This window comes from Cylas formicarius, unplaced genomic scaffold (genome assembly GCF_029955315.1).
Source record: "Cylas formicarius isolate icCylForm1 unplaced genomic scaffold, icCylForm1.1 PGA_scaffold_8__14_contigs__length_24414737, whole genome shotgun sequence".
Lineage (NCBI taxonomy): Eukaryota > Metazoa > Arthropoda > Insecta > Coleoptera > Brentidae > Cylas > Cylas formicarius.
In genome coordinates this window covers 20,026,061-20,043,017 of record NW_026844361.1, presented here as the reverse complement: position 1 = coordinate 20,043,017, position 16,957 = coordinate 20,026,061, and the positions used below count along the sequence as shown (strand labels likewise).

Sequence of the window (16,957 nt, the reverse complement as noted above, 5' to 3'; positions counted from 1 at the left end):
CATTTTGAGGGATCTTTCTTTTTTGGTCGAAAGTTTTTTGAACTTTTTGTAACCAGCTTGGACAACAATACCATTCTTTTTCGTCCCATACTCGCGCATGTATATTACGGAAAAAAGCTCCTAAAAAACGCCCTCTTTCCAGTGCGGCGTGTCGTCCTGAAAGCGAAATTTGCGACAAGAAAGGGAGAACGTAAAACACCCAATATGGGACGCGAATGGCTTCTCGCATAATGGCGTCGAAGAAGGATCCGGCGAAAAAAATCGTCCCCGAAAGCTTTTTTATAAAAGAACGCTTAAGCTTTCGTATTTCACTCCACGTCGACTCGCGTTTATATTTTTTATTTGCTCATTTTATTTCCTTTCGGTAGAGAATAGGCCGTTATTTGTCGCCGTAATGATTCATATTCACGCAAGCGGACTGTAATGAAGTCGAGCGTTTGGTTACAGACGTTCTCTGCATTATATTTATCAATGAACGTATGAGCGTGTTTAATAGTTACAGAATAGAAACAGAAAGGGAATTGGGGCTAGAAAATAATACATGTAAACTTTGTCTCACCTGATCGGTCGAGCAATATTTAGGTATAATAAAATCACATTAGTACTAGTAGAATATACGATGTCACTAAATGTACAAATTATCAACTATTACCTAAATAAATATTCAATGTAGGAACAATCTTCATAATATCTACAAATTACTAAGATATTGACCAGCAAAATGTCTGTGACGTATTGTGTAGTGGAAGGATGTGGTAGTAAATTAAACCATTACCTTTTTTTCGTTAGAACAAAGTTGGATAGGTGGTGCATTAACGCACCACTGGGAGAAAATGGGTTAAGTGCTGTAAACGAAAACTATTTAGTAATTTTTAGTTTGTATATTTGACAGTAGAAACGTCAGTGCATTAAAAATTTAATCAGTCTGAACTACCGTTGCATGACGATCTTGACATCTTACGTCACCAGACTGCGAAAACGCGACTTTGATCAAATAAAAAATAATCCAAATTGATTCGCGGGTAATTTGTTTGTTTTCGATTTTCAGCATAACGGAGAAGCACACGGGAGATTTTCAATCCATTCCATTGTTTATATATACTGACCTATTGCGTCAATTCGTTTTTCATTTGTTTCAGCTTTCATAGTCGCCGTCACGAAAACAACCGTCTCTCATCTCGCTTTGGGTCGCACGTAAAAGTATTCGCCGCCTGCGGGTGGGGTGTGGAATTTCATTCGCGACCCTGACAGTTTTGATTTGCCCCCCTCCCTTTTTCGTCGAATTAATTCTTGCGTCTTGCGTTGTCGGAAACAACTTCTGTACGAGGCAGAAATGCTTCAAGGAATATATTCGAATTCATTTAAAATTTGTCTCGCGCACGTTGCGCACCGTCCCCGAAATTGCTTATAAATAAAGGATTTCTACGTAAATTATAATTATAAATTATATTGTCTTTATAAAATTTTTCAATCCTACATCAGTCCTCGGACTCAGTTTGTAGAATTGAATTCTGCAAAATCCCAAACGACCCGCATCACATCTGGAATTCCTCAAGGGTCCCATTTGGGACCATTGTTATTTTCACTGTTTATCGCAGATGTCAGTAAATGTTTTCTTTTTGCTAAATCAGCATCATACGCAGATGATCAGAAATCATACGCGCCCGTGAAAAGCCTTAACGACTGTCATAAGTTTCAAGAAGATCTTGATCGTTTTTATGAATACTGTGTGAAAAATCGTCTATTTTTAAATATTGATAAATGTTACTGTCTTAAGTTTAGCAGGCGGATAAATGATATAAACTTTGACTACACATTCAATGGTGTAAAAATAAAAAAGTAGAGCAGATTAGGGATCTTGGAATAACTATAGATCTAAAATTAAGTTTTGATATCCACATTGAGAATATAGTAAAAAAAGCGTATAAAAATTTAGGTTTTATATTAAGAGTTAGCAAGGAATTTCAGGATCACAAATCGCTTATTATTCTATACAATTCCTACGTTCGATCTCACCTTGACTATGGCGGTGTGATATGGAGTCCTCAGTATCATAAATATATAGACAGAATCGAGAGAATACAAAAAAAGTTTGTTTTCCATTTAAATTTTAGGTTTAACCGTAACTTACTAACTCATTCGTATGAAGCTAGTCTTAATTTCTACCATATACTGAAGTTATCTGTTAGAAGAATTATCTCCAGTGCTATATTTTTGCATAATATTATTAATAGTAGGATTGACTGTCCTTTACTGTTGGAAAAACTATCCTTCAATGCCAGAGTCGTTATAACAAGAACTCCTTCATTATTTTACGTGCCTAGATTTAATACAAACTTAGGTAACAATTCCCCAATATCTCTTTTACATAGACATTACAATAATTATTTTTCGCACGTTGACATCTTTGCGTTATCACTTAATTCGTTTCGAAATCAAGCAATTAGGGTTTTTCTATAAATTTATTTTAATTTTTGATTTGTTTTCCTTATTTTTTCACATTTGTTTTTTGTAATTCACGCACTTAATATACAGTGTTAGTTTTGGTTTAGTTTGGTAAGTTTGATTGTTATTATTATTTATTTTTTTTTTATCTTCTGCTTATCGTAGATATAGGTAGGTACTTACTTATAAGTTTTACTTTGTTAATTAAATAATGGTATAATTGTTAGTGTGTCCTTGTAAATTGTGAAGTTAGTTCTTCATGTTAGGGCACCTTTGTAATAAATAAATAAATATACGTTTTAGCTCTTCGCCTTGAAAATAAGCCATCATTAGGTAAATTGAATTTAATTTGACTTCAACTTTTTTAAATTGAAAAAATATTTTTCAAAAGTAAGTGCCATAATATTTAAATCACTTAGTGGCTACCTGTTAAGATATAAATCAAATGCTTGGTCACTGTTTTCATGACATCCGATGAAAAGAACCATCATATTTCATATTTTCAAAAATACTAAGCAAGATTTTCTCAGTCCAATCCTAAAACGTAACCTATGCTAAAGCTTAGTGTTATCACATTCTAACTACTGCGATCTTACTTATGACCCCCGTCTAGCTCTTGAGTATGGGTCGCAGACAAAAAATTCAGAATATCTATTGTAGGCTTGCTTGCAATTTTCGTAAATATGATCACGTGTCAGAAAAAATAAAAGAATTGGACTGGTTAAAAGCGGAAAAGCGTAGGACTCTCCGTTTGGCAAATATTGCTCATCGACTTATTTCAGGTAGTCACGCTTTCCCTCCACAAAGCCAAGTTTCAGGTACGTCATAAGAGCCGTTCACGTAGTAATTTAGGAAATGATAGTGTTTTTAATTCCTAAAGATTATACTTCCCTGTTCAGGAGAAGCTATGTCTATAATGCAATTATGTTGCACAATTCACTGCCAGAAAATTAAAAAAAAAAACTTTCTTTAAAAAGGTATAAAACAGAATTTATAAAATGTAGAGTAATAATTTGTGTGTGTATGCTTTTTTTCTCTCCATTTTAGATTCCGTCTACTTCTTTTTCTCCCGTTTTTTAGTGGTTAAGTAGAATACCTTTTTTCTACTCCCGTCTGTAAAATACATAATTACACACCGATCTAGCGTGCGGAAAGCGTCACTTTACCACCTCAGTTTCGTTTCCCACGAATCCGAGCCAATTCGGACATTTCCGGGATTTTACCGAACGTATTTGGGAGCAATCGGATGTTTTCGGAGATATTTCCCACGTTTTGAATTTTGACGTTTGTCAGTTCTGACGGTCATGTCAGTGAATGTATTCGTGTTGTATAGTATAGTTTGCAACCTATTCGGTAAACTTTTTAAGTCACTCGTTTATTAAACACTCGCTTTGCTTCGCTCCGCTCGTGTCAAATGCCGTTTTCCTACTCCCGTCTGTAAAATATTTAATTACCCACCAATCTAGCGTGCGGGAAGCGTCACTTTACCACGTCAGTTTCGTTTCCCACGGATCCGAGCCACTTCGGACATTTCCGGGATTTTACCACACTGGTTTGGGAACAATCGGATATTTTCGGCGATATTTCCCACGCTTTGAATTTTGACGTTTGTCAATTCAGACGTTCATGTCAGTGAATGCATTCGTGTTGTTTTGCGAAAACGTATCCAAAAACTAACGGTCGTAGTCACTCGTTTATTAAACACTCGCTCCGCTCGTGTCAAATAAACTCGTGGGTCAAATGCCGTTTACCGCACTTGTTATTTATGAAATGTATTTTTGAGAAAAATGTAATTAATAAAAGACGTTTTATTAATATTATTATTATCATTGTTATTATTATTATTATTATTGTTATTATTATGATTATTATTTATTACTATTATTATTAAATCGATATTCTCTGAAATAAAATTCACTGTCTACGTATGACCCAATTTGTTAAACATTTTAAATAAAACTTACTGCTAGCGCGGGTGGGAGAGAAACCCCACCCTCCCCCCCGTAGTTGGCGCCCGTCCTTTCGTAACTTTAGATTCGGTTAGCGTTGAAACTTCAAAGTCGAAACTTTGCATCACCTGGGGGTATGAGCAAAATGCAACTTGGACTTGCCGTCGGCTGTCAGATTACAGACCCGCTTATCAAATCCGCAGCGGGGGTGCGCGCTAACAGCGGTGCGGGCGGGGATCATTCTCGCGCCATAGTTTAGGTGACTCAGGATAGAACACTATAGTCCAAGTCACACTGAGAACACAGTAGGCGATGCATTTCAAATGGCAGAAAGCAACAAACAATAATTGACAAATGATAATTGTGTCATTTTATATGGACATAAATAAACATATTAAATGGAATACTCATACAAAGATTAGAATAACAAATTTTTAATATAATTTGCTCCTTAGTGAATGATAAAAAGTTGAGTTTAAGTGCAGCTGTGAAAGGAAGTTTTGAATATGTGAAGCGTGGTCGCAAAGTTATAATGTTAGAGCGAACAGAATAGAAACTAACCAAATTTGCTCTGTACACCCTTCAGTTGCTAGATATATTTGTCGTAAATCGGTGACCAAATTATAGCACAGTACTCAAGCTTGGATATAAATAGTGTTATAAGAACATTGCGGTATTGCGGAAAATAAATCTCATTGTTTTGGTAGCCTCTTTAAGCAGAAGAAAGTTTAGAGTCTTACAGGATTCCAGGGTCCTTTACATCATAATATAAGTAAGCCATGACAAAGCTTTTATTCCGACTCAAAGTGATATTGCTAACACGCTAATCGCAAACTGATATCAGATCTTTTTGGTACTCAATATAGTCTCTCACGCTCTTTATAACTCCAAAAAGCTTTAGATCGTCGTGTTTTTTCAACTATGCGCTGACAAAAATTTTGAGGAGCGATGCACACGGATCTCAACATGCCGAAAAATACGATCTTAAAAAATGTGTGTCGCTGAATCCCAAAGCCTCAATTTTTCTAAGGTCCATGGTCCACTCTAGGAATTGCTTTTGAGGAGTATTATCTGGAGACTGACTTATATAATAATAATAATAATAATAATAATAATAATAATAATCATTTATTTTCTAACAGATTCTATATCCATTTACAAGACAATCTTACAAGCATATGATACATCACACTTGTACTCGTACGTTAATAGGGCATTTTGTTTTGAGAATGTTTGATAACTGATCATAGGAGAGGTTGAAAATGTCAATATCACTACAACGGTCATTGAAAAGATACATAGCATTGTACAAAGGGGTTTTTATAAGGAAATTTGTAGATGGGGTGGGCAGGTGGAAAATCGGCGAACTGCGGACAGATCTTTGAGGAACATGGAGGGGTAATTGCATTAAGAGCTCCGAGCAGTCAATCGTGGACAGAACAATCTTGCAGAGGAAGATAACCGCTAGATAGTTTCTTCGCCATTTTAAAAACGGGTGTTCAAATCTTTCCAAAAGTAATGACTGTTCACTACCCCGCGCCGGAAACACTCCGTCAGTTTTAAATGCCAGGAATTTAACGAACTTTCTCTGTGTACCCTCCAATATATATTTAGCGTGAATGCCTTGAGAGTCTGAATTTTCTGAAACTCTTTAGCGTTACGAAATATAAAACCCATCGATTTGCATCTTTGCAAATGGTTTCAATATGAGAGGCAAAGAATCGTTTAGTGTCGTACAAAATGCCAAGGTCCTTGAAAGAGGTGCATCTGGTAATTGGAGTAGTTTCCAGGCTGTAGTTAAAAACTATTGGGTGCTGTCTGTTACAAAACGTCATCACAGAACACTTATCCGGATTCAGATGAAGATTGTTTGCCACTCACCAGTTATTCAACGACTCCAGGTCCCTCAGCAATGCTGTACAGTCTGCAATGTCCACCACAATCCTAAGCAGCTTCAGGTCATCGGCAAACAATAGGGCGCAGCTAGTTATGTAGTCGGCTATGTCGTAAGTAAGACATGCTAGATTGCTGGCAGTACTTCTATTGGTAAAGAATCCGTGTTGTTTTACTACTGAGTGAGACATGCTAAATCGATTGCCAAAGAACCCATGCTGTTTAATAATACTAGTAATACTACTAATACGGTGTTTTATAAATAGAAGTCTCAAAGATCTTTGCGAATGTACGTCTGCATGTGGTGATATCGTTAACATTGCCCTTTTTAAATACTGGGGTTTGGTTATCTTTGCATCTTTTCCTACTCTAGGGAATGAACGGGCGAGAGGTTAAAAATATAAGAGAATGGTTCAAGCGGCACACGAGTGCAATCTTTGGTGATGGGATATTATTTGGTCTCTGTCTTTCTGCGGCTAAGATGGTGTGATATGAGAGACTGTTAACGGTAACGTGAGAGTCGAGACTCATCTTGTTCGTAGACGTATCTCTTCATGGTGAAGCCAATGCAAACAACACCTCCAAAAAATTCAATGAAGGCGTTGTTATCAGAATATTCCACCACTCCATCGGACATAACTTCAGACGTCGACGTTGAATATTTCTTTGTCCCGATAAAGACCAGAAGGTTTGAGATTTCTGCTCTATTCAATTTTTTAAGTTTAACACGCAGAGCATTATTATGTTCTGCGTAAGAACTTTTAGAAGTGAGTTTTCCGTTTTATTTTCTTTTATTTAAAAATAAAAAAAATACTTTGCAAATACTGGTTGATTGAAGAACCCTTACACAACATCTCGGTTTACAAAACATCGAACGAGAAACTAAAAGACGTCCATTTATCCGCGTTACTTCCGGTAGGAGAAACTCGACTTTGACAAGAGCAAAAACCCATTTCGCGGAGCGTCTATTCTAGATAAACGGTCTCCTGCACGCGAACGTAGAAAATGAAACGGCCAAATGGAATATCCATTCTACGTCACTTCGTATCTCGCGATTTTGCTTAAAAACGTTGGGACTAATCCAGGGACGGCGGATAAAATATTTGATATACCAAAATGATGGGTCGGATCGGCAACAGTAAACGTCGATTTTGGGAAAAACAAATAATAAAAAATAATTAATTTTTACAGTAACCATATCTCTAGTAAATGCGAATCGAAAACGGTTAAACCCATGATGCCGGTAAATAATTTTGGTTATACTGTCCCGAACGATATACCGTTTTTACGACATAATTAAGTATTTAACTTTGGTAAATTTCCACACTTCCACAATCCATTGGTCCATGTAGTGAAAAATCCATTCAACAAAATTGAATAATGTTAGTATTTGGCAAGAAATAAATTGTAATGACTGTTTTAGGAAGATTTATTAAAAGTACACTAATATGAATTAATATAACAGTTTAATCAAAGAACATTTCCCTACTTCCAAAATGCAACAGTCCGCACGACGTAGTTCGTGTCGGCTAACATCTTAAATACGGCCCTGGCTTGTGGTACATGTGCTCAAAAGGATGGTCCCTTTCGCTTTACAACATGCAGGTCTTAGACTCTTCCCGAAGTCAAAACCATAAAAGGTTGTAGAAACGGTTCGGCGGACTTTAATAACGTACGCACTCGGCCTCCCTTGTTAAAGGACGTAAAGAAGCAGCATCTTAATGAGTAACCCATTGAAAAACAATGAATTCTACCCTCAAATAGGGAAGTCTAAGCACCATGTAACAATGCATTATTCGAATCATAATTTTTACTTGCTTGTAAATTGCTCATCACACTGTGAGCAACTTGGAAAAATTTTCTGCATTTTTGGAACGTATTATCCACAACAACAAACACGTAAATTCTATTCTATCTTCTGCTTTTTACTTATAATATTCATTATGTGCTACTATAACATTATTAAAAGCAACCGATTTTTGCGATGTCGCCATAAACACCAATAAACGTGAGTCCATTTTTACAAATATTTTGAGTTTTTGTTGAACTGAGGTGGCTTTTACTTTATGAAAATCCATTTATCAAAATAAATAAGAACTAAAAGTTCAGCACTTTTAATTAAATTAATTGATTAACTAATTAATTGTGTTAATCAATTAATACCGGTACAAGTAATTCATATATTTTCTCTCTTTCCTACTTTCCCTTTTTCTACGAAAAGAAATATCATAAAAAAAATTGAAAACACCTTGTACAAAAGTTCAAAAATTGACTAAAACTTTTAAATTATAATTCACGAAAACAATTCAAATTTCTTCGTTCAAATAAAACTGCATATTGTGTATGTTATTATTGCTGATGTTTAGTTTATTAATGTTTTTATTTCATAGTTTATATTACCTTATAGCTTTTATTCAAGTTATAACATAGTTTATGAACAAAGTCCTGTAGCAGCTGCATCTCAGAAACTGTCTGTTTCAATTTAATATGGGCGATGTTGCCAAATCTACAGTGTTTTCTTGGATTTCCGAACTCTGTTTTGAATAAAAAGAATATTATTACGTATATACGAATATTATTAAATAAAAACGTACTTTTTCATTTAAATTAAGAAACTTTGGACCTCTGGGAAAAAAAAGATAAACTTTCCATGATTATAGTTATTGAAATTATTATTGAATATTAAATTGTTGGAAATTGGAAACGTAAATAAAAAAAATGACTGGGCGACCGGCGACCAGATTTCCGGTTTTCGTTTAATTCGGCGGAGACGAGCGGGGATTTGTTTATTATCAGAAAATAAAGTGCTTCCACCATCTTTTAACAGAAAGCATACATCGGCCGTTAATTTAATGGACACTTAAGAGGATTAAGTTTATTTTACGAGTGGCTATAAAATCGAGGTATATCGAGGCTAATTTGCTACTCGATTTTAGCTGCGGTTTCGGCTTCGCGCGGCGGTTTATTATTTTAAAAACCCGTTAAATGTTGTTGACTCGATCGATAAAGCGGATTCGGTACGCGGGAGTGTGTGGCATCATCGGATATGTAACCACAATCGAAGTTTGCCAAACAATCTGACAAAACTGACTGTTGTTTTTTATATGATGATATATCCGGGTTCCAAATTCCAAAGTTTGATCGCGTTTTAAGATAACTTAGTGAGTAATATAATAGAACTCTTTTCTAATAGTGGTGTTCTGATAGTAGTGTTTCAAAAACAGATAATAATAATATTAGTTGAATTAGAAATAGCACATTCACAAAAGAACATTAAATAAGTAGAGATACTTAAATAGTAAATAAACAGTTGAAAAGCTCGTGAAATATTACCAAAAGAATATTTAATTTCTCAAAGAAGCTTCCACAGGCTACTGTAATACTTTTTACAAAACTTCTGGATTCCTCGTCCGCGTCGGTTTTTGCTGAGTCGAAATTGCTGACGTTTCGCCAATCATCCTGTTGGCTTCTTCAGAGCTTGACTGAAACTGAACAGTTTATTATTATAATATTTTTTGTTATTATTATATTATTATAGTATTATATTATCAATAGGAGGAAAACTGTTTTTGAAAAGTATAATAGTTAGGTTAGTAATTGAACAGCCCATGTTGCCCATGTTGCATCAGTATATATATACGAACCATATCGTTAATGTACAAAATAGAGAGAATTAGACCCCTGTGGAACTCCATATTCAACCTTTCTTTTATTTATTTATTTATTTATTTATTTATTTATTTATTTATTTCAAAGGTGCCCTAACATGAAGAACTTCACAATTTACAAGGACACACTAACAATTATACCATTATTTAATTAACAAAGTAAAACTTATAAGTAGGTACCCACCTATATCTACGATAAGCAGAAGATAAAAAAAAAATAACAATCAAACTTACCAAACTAAACCAAAACTAACACTGTATATTAAGTGCGTGAATTACAAAAAACAAATGTGAAAAAATAAGGAAAACAAATCAAAAATTAAAATAAATTTATAGAAAAACCCTAATTGCTTGATTTCGAAACGAATTAAGTGATAACGCAAAGATGTCAACGTGCGAAAAATAATTATTGTAATGTCTATGTAAAAGAGATATTGGGGAATTGTTACCTAAGTCTGTATTAAATCTAGGCACGTAAAATAATGAAGGAGTTCTTGTTATAACGACTCTGGCATTGAAGGATAGTTTTTCCAACAGTAAAGGACAGTCAATCCTACTATTAATAATATTATGCAAAAATATAGCACTGGAGATAATTCTTCTAACAGATAACTTCAGTATATGGTAGAAATTAAGACTAGCTTCATAGGAATGAGTTAGTAAGTTACGGTTAAATCTAAAATTTAAATGGAAAACAAAATTTTTTTGTATTCTCTCGATTCTGTCTATAACGTTATGCGCTTCGCCGTTTTTTTCTTAAATAAAAATTAATATTTAAAATTCCCATCGTATCATTAACTTTTTTGTATGTCTATGAAAAAAAAAAATAAAAAGCATTGAAAATTTTACTTTTAGAGAGATTTAAACAAGGCAAATGCGAAATTATATAGGGGTAAGCGCTGCCTCGAAAATGTAACGTGGTAAAATTTTAAACGTGAAGCGAAACATAGACGAAATGTAGATACACGATGTATCCTTCGAAAACACAATCAATTTCGTAAAAGTTTTCTCTAAATCCCAAGTTGCGGAACTTGTTATTTCGGAGGGAGAAAAAATACCAAGGGAAAATTCAATTTTGCAGGACGTCTCGTTTCAAATACGATATAGCTATCTTTTACTGGTACTCATGACGTTAAACCGCATAAGAGAACCAGCTATCCTCTGTTTCTGAATGCGAGAAAGTTATAAATCATTATTGAACTGCAAAAGTTACTGGTCTTAGTCGTATTTCATAGACTAACTACCTGCACCTTAGTATTTAAAAATGGTTCTTGAAAATTTCTAAATTCTCGATGCGTTCAAAGCCACGAAAACTCAACATTAATTGTGTTATATGACTGCAACAAATCGAGTCACCAAAGAGAATTACAGAGAATTAAAGAATGTTCTCCTTTTTCGGAAAACTGTCACTGCAATTTATCTGAACTTTCGCATTAAAAATCCTACAACAAAACTTCTGGATTCTCCCTGGTTCCTTCAGAGCTTAACTGCCTAGTTTCAGTTTCAGTTAAGCCCTGAAGAAGCCAACAGGATTGGCGAAACGTCAGCAAGTTCGCCCCTACAACAACCGACGCTGGACGAATCCAGAAATTTTGTAAAAATGAAAGTTTCTTTAAAAAAATATCTGATCTAAAATAAGATTTACGTTTGGTTTGCTTGTATGGTTAGTGTTTTGTGATATACGTTTTAATTTTAAGGCCGATATGCAATCGTATATTATCGGTGTAATTCGATTTCGGGCCACACAAATATCTACTGGGTATAAAGGGTGTCCAAATCCTCTGTCAAAATAATATATCTTATTGAAAAAAAAAAGTTTTCAAATATACATAGCCGGTATATTATTCCATTAGCAAATACTCCGTTTTATACTCCATCACCCTATATGGTTATGGACTATATCCAGTGTTTTCAGATTTATTGCCTTTTTCCCGTCCCGTCAGTTCAGACAGTTGTTATTTTATTATGCCAACAATTGTATAACGTAGTACAGTCATTTATCCAATACTTTTCTTGAAGTTGTTTCGAATCGCCTATACAGGGTGAGTCAAAATGAAAAATATTAATTTTCGTGAAAAAATCAAATAGAGCACCCAGTATATTATACTTAAATTAATTACTCCACTAACTTTATGAACAGAACCCCGAAAATTTGTCAAATTATGGGGAAATATCGCAATAAGCCAAGAATAGTGAAAATAGGTACATATTAATTTAGAATTTTTTCCTCTCTTAAAGCCCAAAATATTATAGAAGCATAAAATAATGCTTTCGGATCGCGTCTTTTAGCGTCTTAAGTGGTCTTTAAATGTTTGGGGTGGTATAATCGGAAATAAGGCCTCATTTTTTTGAAAATACGGCGAATGGACATAATTCTTGGAGAGGAGGTTGCACAGAATGTGACTGTCTTGACGGGCAAGTTAACTACTTAGAAGAAGTGATGAAGGATAACCTATTTTCTACGGAGATATGTTAAAGACCAGGTGTTTAAAACTGCTCTCACAACAAAGGAAGACATGAAACAGAGGATAAGAGAAGTCTTTCAAAGTGTTAGTCGTGAAATGATAACGAATACTGACTTATCGTTTAAAAATCGTGTTAGCGCGTGTATCGAAGTCGGCGGGAGACATTTCATGCAATAAATGAAGCGAAACTTAATTAAATAGTTCTCTTTTGTTTTGCAGTTCTGTCCTTAGTTTTTAAGTGTTTTTTCTGGAACTATTAGCAATATTAACAATGCATTTTTAATATTCTCCCTATCGTTAAATACTGTAGAAATTGTTTTTCAAAGTTGCGCATAATTTTATTTTTGTTTAAATAAATTATTTCCGCATTACATTTACAAAGAATTATACTTAATTTGTCTCTGTAGACCTTTCACGTTTCACGTTTGAAAATTTTTAGTATAGTTTAGGTACAGGGAATGTTTAATAAAATTGAAAGATTGATTTTTTCACAAAAATTTTTATTTTTTATTTTGATTCACCCTGTAGACTTTAAGACAAGTATAGGATAAATGACTGTACCACCTTATAAAATTGTTGGCATAATAAAATTGCAGCTGTCGTCAAAAATATAGAGTATATAGGGCATTTTTGATGAAAAAATGGCTACAAATCCGAAAACACTCAGTATAGACCATAATAATCCTACATTAGGTGATTGAGTATAAAAGGGAGTTTCTATTACTTCCCTAATAGACAAATAATTTTAAATTGTTTCTGCCAAAACTGCCAAAATATTTAATTTTCACGTAGAATATATCCTAGGTAAACTAGTTTTTGTGTAGTTTTTTTGGTTGTATTTCCTCCTTTTCTACCTATACTGGGCTCAAGGCAGAATTTTTTTTTTTTTTCATCTTTCTCAAAAATCAGTAAAATGTCAACGAAATCAATAATTAGCCCCCTGCGGTCCCAGAGTCTTTGAGGGCATGCGTAGGCATAGTTGGAAAACGTCAACCATACGGCGATGCCAGATTTATGTTTATTTCTTTGGGTCCTTTTATCAGGTTGACTACATTCTTTCATTACAAGGATTTTACTTTTCATTTGGCTGCGTTATCTAAAAGCTTAATATTTTGCACCACCATCGCTCACCAGCTCTGTTACTGTAAAATGTATTCTCCTAATAAATAACTTGTAAAACTGTTTTTTTCTGTTTTTATAAGACGCCTAATCTTCACCAGCATAAGATGGAGAAGTGAGGAAAAATCGGACTAAAATTTAGCAAGACCAGCAAATAGGACAGAGGTGACGAGAGAGCTTTTATTTTTTAGATGAAAAATTCTTTAAATAATTGACGCGATCTTCTTATTAGTTTTGGTTAGTTTAGATTGGCTGGAATCGCTCCATACATAAACCAGTTCTGCCACCGAAATAGCGAGCACTTGGCTTTCCCAAAAGCGGTGTTTATAAGTTATGTTGGTTGTCGCATTTGTAGGGGTTTCGACCTCGAAACGAAACGTTTAGTTACCTTAAATGTACCAAATTTGCAAACAGAACCCAACAAAGTCGACCAAACAATTTACCCGAAATTAACACGTACGTCTGTAGACGACAACGACAAAACGTAAATATCATTAACTCGAAAAGCTTTCTTCCGCTGTACCTGAAAAGTTTATAACGAGTTTAATTCGCCGGCTTACTCGATTTCAACGCCTAATTTAAAGTTGTCCGATGTGCCATTAGGAAAAACTCCGCGCGTCTCCTTTGGTGACGGAAAATTGAAAAAAAAAACGATGCGACGCCCCTGGTCTCTAGAAGGGAGGGGTTGGTCAACCCGGGCATTTGCTCGGTGCGGCACATCGGTATTTTGGCTCTGAATATGACAACATTCTGATTTTTTTGAAGAAAATTAAAATTTATTTGGTATGTTGGTTGGTTGGTTATTTGGTCCCGTTTCTGAGGATTTCGAGCCAATGGGCAAAAGGGCAATACGGGAAAGGAAGCATACAAAAACAAAAAGCAAGGGACGACGCAATCTAAATACCTCAGACGGGAATCACGCTATCCTTTTTGACAAAACAGAAGTTTTATGGATCTAATATCATTTCTACACGAGACTGCAGCTAGAAGGGATCGAAATTCATTAACAAGACAAGAAACGTAGCCATTTAAGATCGATCGATCGGGACAGAGCCCGACGTACACGACTGCGGTTCAGTCCTCCGTCCGACCGGTCGAATCAGTACTCAGTACCGTGCATCCGACACTCTACACGTTTAGGGCGCGATATCACTGAAGGTGACTATCTCGAAAGCTTTGAACTCTCAGAAATTGGACCACGGCCAAGCTGACCAAGAAAGTTTACGTAAATTTATCAATTTATAAACTATAAACATGTGAAGCACGAGACCAACCAATCGAAGATCCCGAAAGAAAATACATATATTTTTTTATTTTACTATTGATAAAATAGTAAATGCACTAAACCCTAGATTTGAACAACTTACAGAAACGAGCGATTCTAAAGAAATGGAATCAAAACACTATACAAATTTAACTGATGGTTAGTTGTTATAAATGGGGCAAAGCTAGATGACGAAAATTTTGCGCTTTTGGATAAAAAAGAAAGGCCAAGCGATGCACTAAAAATAATAAGGTTAAATTTGGCCCCAAACCTTTGTGCTGCTTTAAGAATATTCTTGACTATTTGGTTAAGGCTTGATGAAATGTGACCTTTGTTCGGTTCTAAAGGCCGTCGTCTGTTGAAATTGCTTCCTAACGTTTAACTAGCTTCAGTGATCCTTCGTCAGGAAGCAGTTTAGATTTTACACCCGAATCAAGACAACAGTTCATTGCAAACTATACCAAAAACTGTTGCAAGTGGGGAAATGAGTTTCCGAGATTTGACAGTGGAACATAAAATGGCCGATCAAACAGACTTTAAATACATAATTGCTGAATTTAAAGTGAAAAAGGAAAATTCTGCTTAGTTTATGTGTTTCCAAGATAAAAAAAAAATCTGAACTTGAGACCGGTTCATCAACGTAAAGTTAAAACAAAATCCACCTGCTCGTTCGCCGAGAATGTTGTTCAATATAAGTTTTTATAATGGTTAAACTAAACGTTCGAAAGCTGAATGTTTCATTAGGTATTCGTGTTATTATTATTATTGTTATTATTATTATTATTATTATTATTATTATTATTATTATTATTGTTATTATTTTTATCAATTATTATTATTATTACTATTATTATTATTATTTAATGGATTCCTCAGTCATCGCTGGATGTGGCTCCTTCCCTGTTTCGGCATTGGCTGCAAGAAGACAGGTGGGCAAGTTTTAGGTTATTTTGAACATGTTTAGATGTTTATTTGTGGGGGTCGTTAAGTACGCGTCTGACAATTCCGCTGGTTTCAATGAGAGTTATTTTTTGTAGTTGGTAGCATATCTGTTCTCTAATGTTGAGCTTTTTAAGGTTTGCGATCAATGTATGTGGTATTTCTCCGGTTGCGCCTATAATAATTGGTACTACAATGACTCTTTCTTGGTTCCACATCTCTTTTATTTCATTGGCAAGAGGTAAGTACTTACTAATTTTCTCGTCGTGCTTTTTTTGTAGGTTTGTGGCGAGTGGGACGGAGAAGCCAACCAGGTAGGTATGTTTGTTTTTTTTTTTCGGTAAACACCAAGTCTGGTCTAATATGTTGCAGAGGTAGATCGGTTATTATTTCTCTGTTCCAATACATTTTGTAGTTTTCCGTTCCAACTACATTTTCTGGATTGTATTTGTAGTACGGTATTGTTTCCTTCGTTTCTGTGTCGTGTGAGTTCTTGGTGTATTACTTTGCCTATGTTGTCATGTCGTTATTATTATTATTATTATTATTCCTTTTTATGTGAAACACCACATTATAGGGATAATATATAACACTATTAACAAATTGTTTTGCCCCTGTTAGTACAAATTGTAAAATTGCTGATTTGCAGTCTGCATTAGTTAAACCCTCACTCTAAGCTTAGTCGTTATAAAAAGATATAAACGTACTTTTTATTTGACAGAGTTTAACTTTCAAATCGGGACTTTAGCTTGTCTCATAATGTTTTTATCTTTTTTATTCTTTAAACTTTTACGGTTTTAACTAACAAGCATCTGAATAAAATTTTATAATTAATTTTAGAATTGAAGCAAACCCTTTTTTAATTGGATTTTAAGGACGGAATTTGCTAGTGTTATTAGTGTTCGGAAATTAATCTCTTGCACCTTTATAGCAAAGTATACAATAAGCAAATTATTACAATAAGTTATAGCTGTTATCTATTATAGCGGATTTGATATGGAGTTAATGTTATTTTCCATTCCAGTGCATTTTGTCTATCAAATATGGCATAAATTTTCTTTGCATCACTTTTAATGAAAGTTTGAAATATTTTTTTAAAGCTATATATATAAGGCCGTCGATACGGCGAACTGCATTCTATTTGCCGATGATTTGACCTTCATCTTTTCGGACAAGGATATTGCGACTTTGAAGGTGATGGCTGACGCTGATCTT

At 34.6% G+C, this 16,957-nt stretch overlaps 1 protein-coding gene across 5 annotated transcripts in view; it reads left to right on the top strand.

Annotated features, from left to right (window-relative positions):
* LOC132706598 (relaxin receptor 2) overlaps window positions 1-16,957 on the top strand; it is an 83,043-nt gene that overhangs the window by 7,740 nt on the left and 58,346 nt on the right. The window lies entirely within an intron of this gene.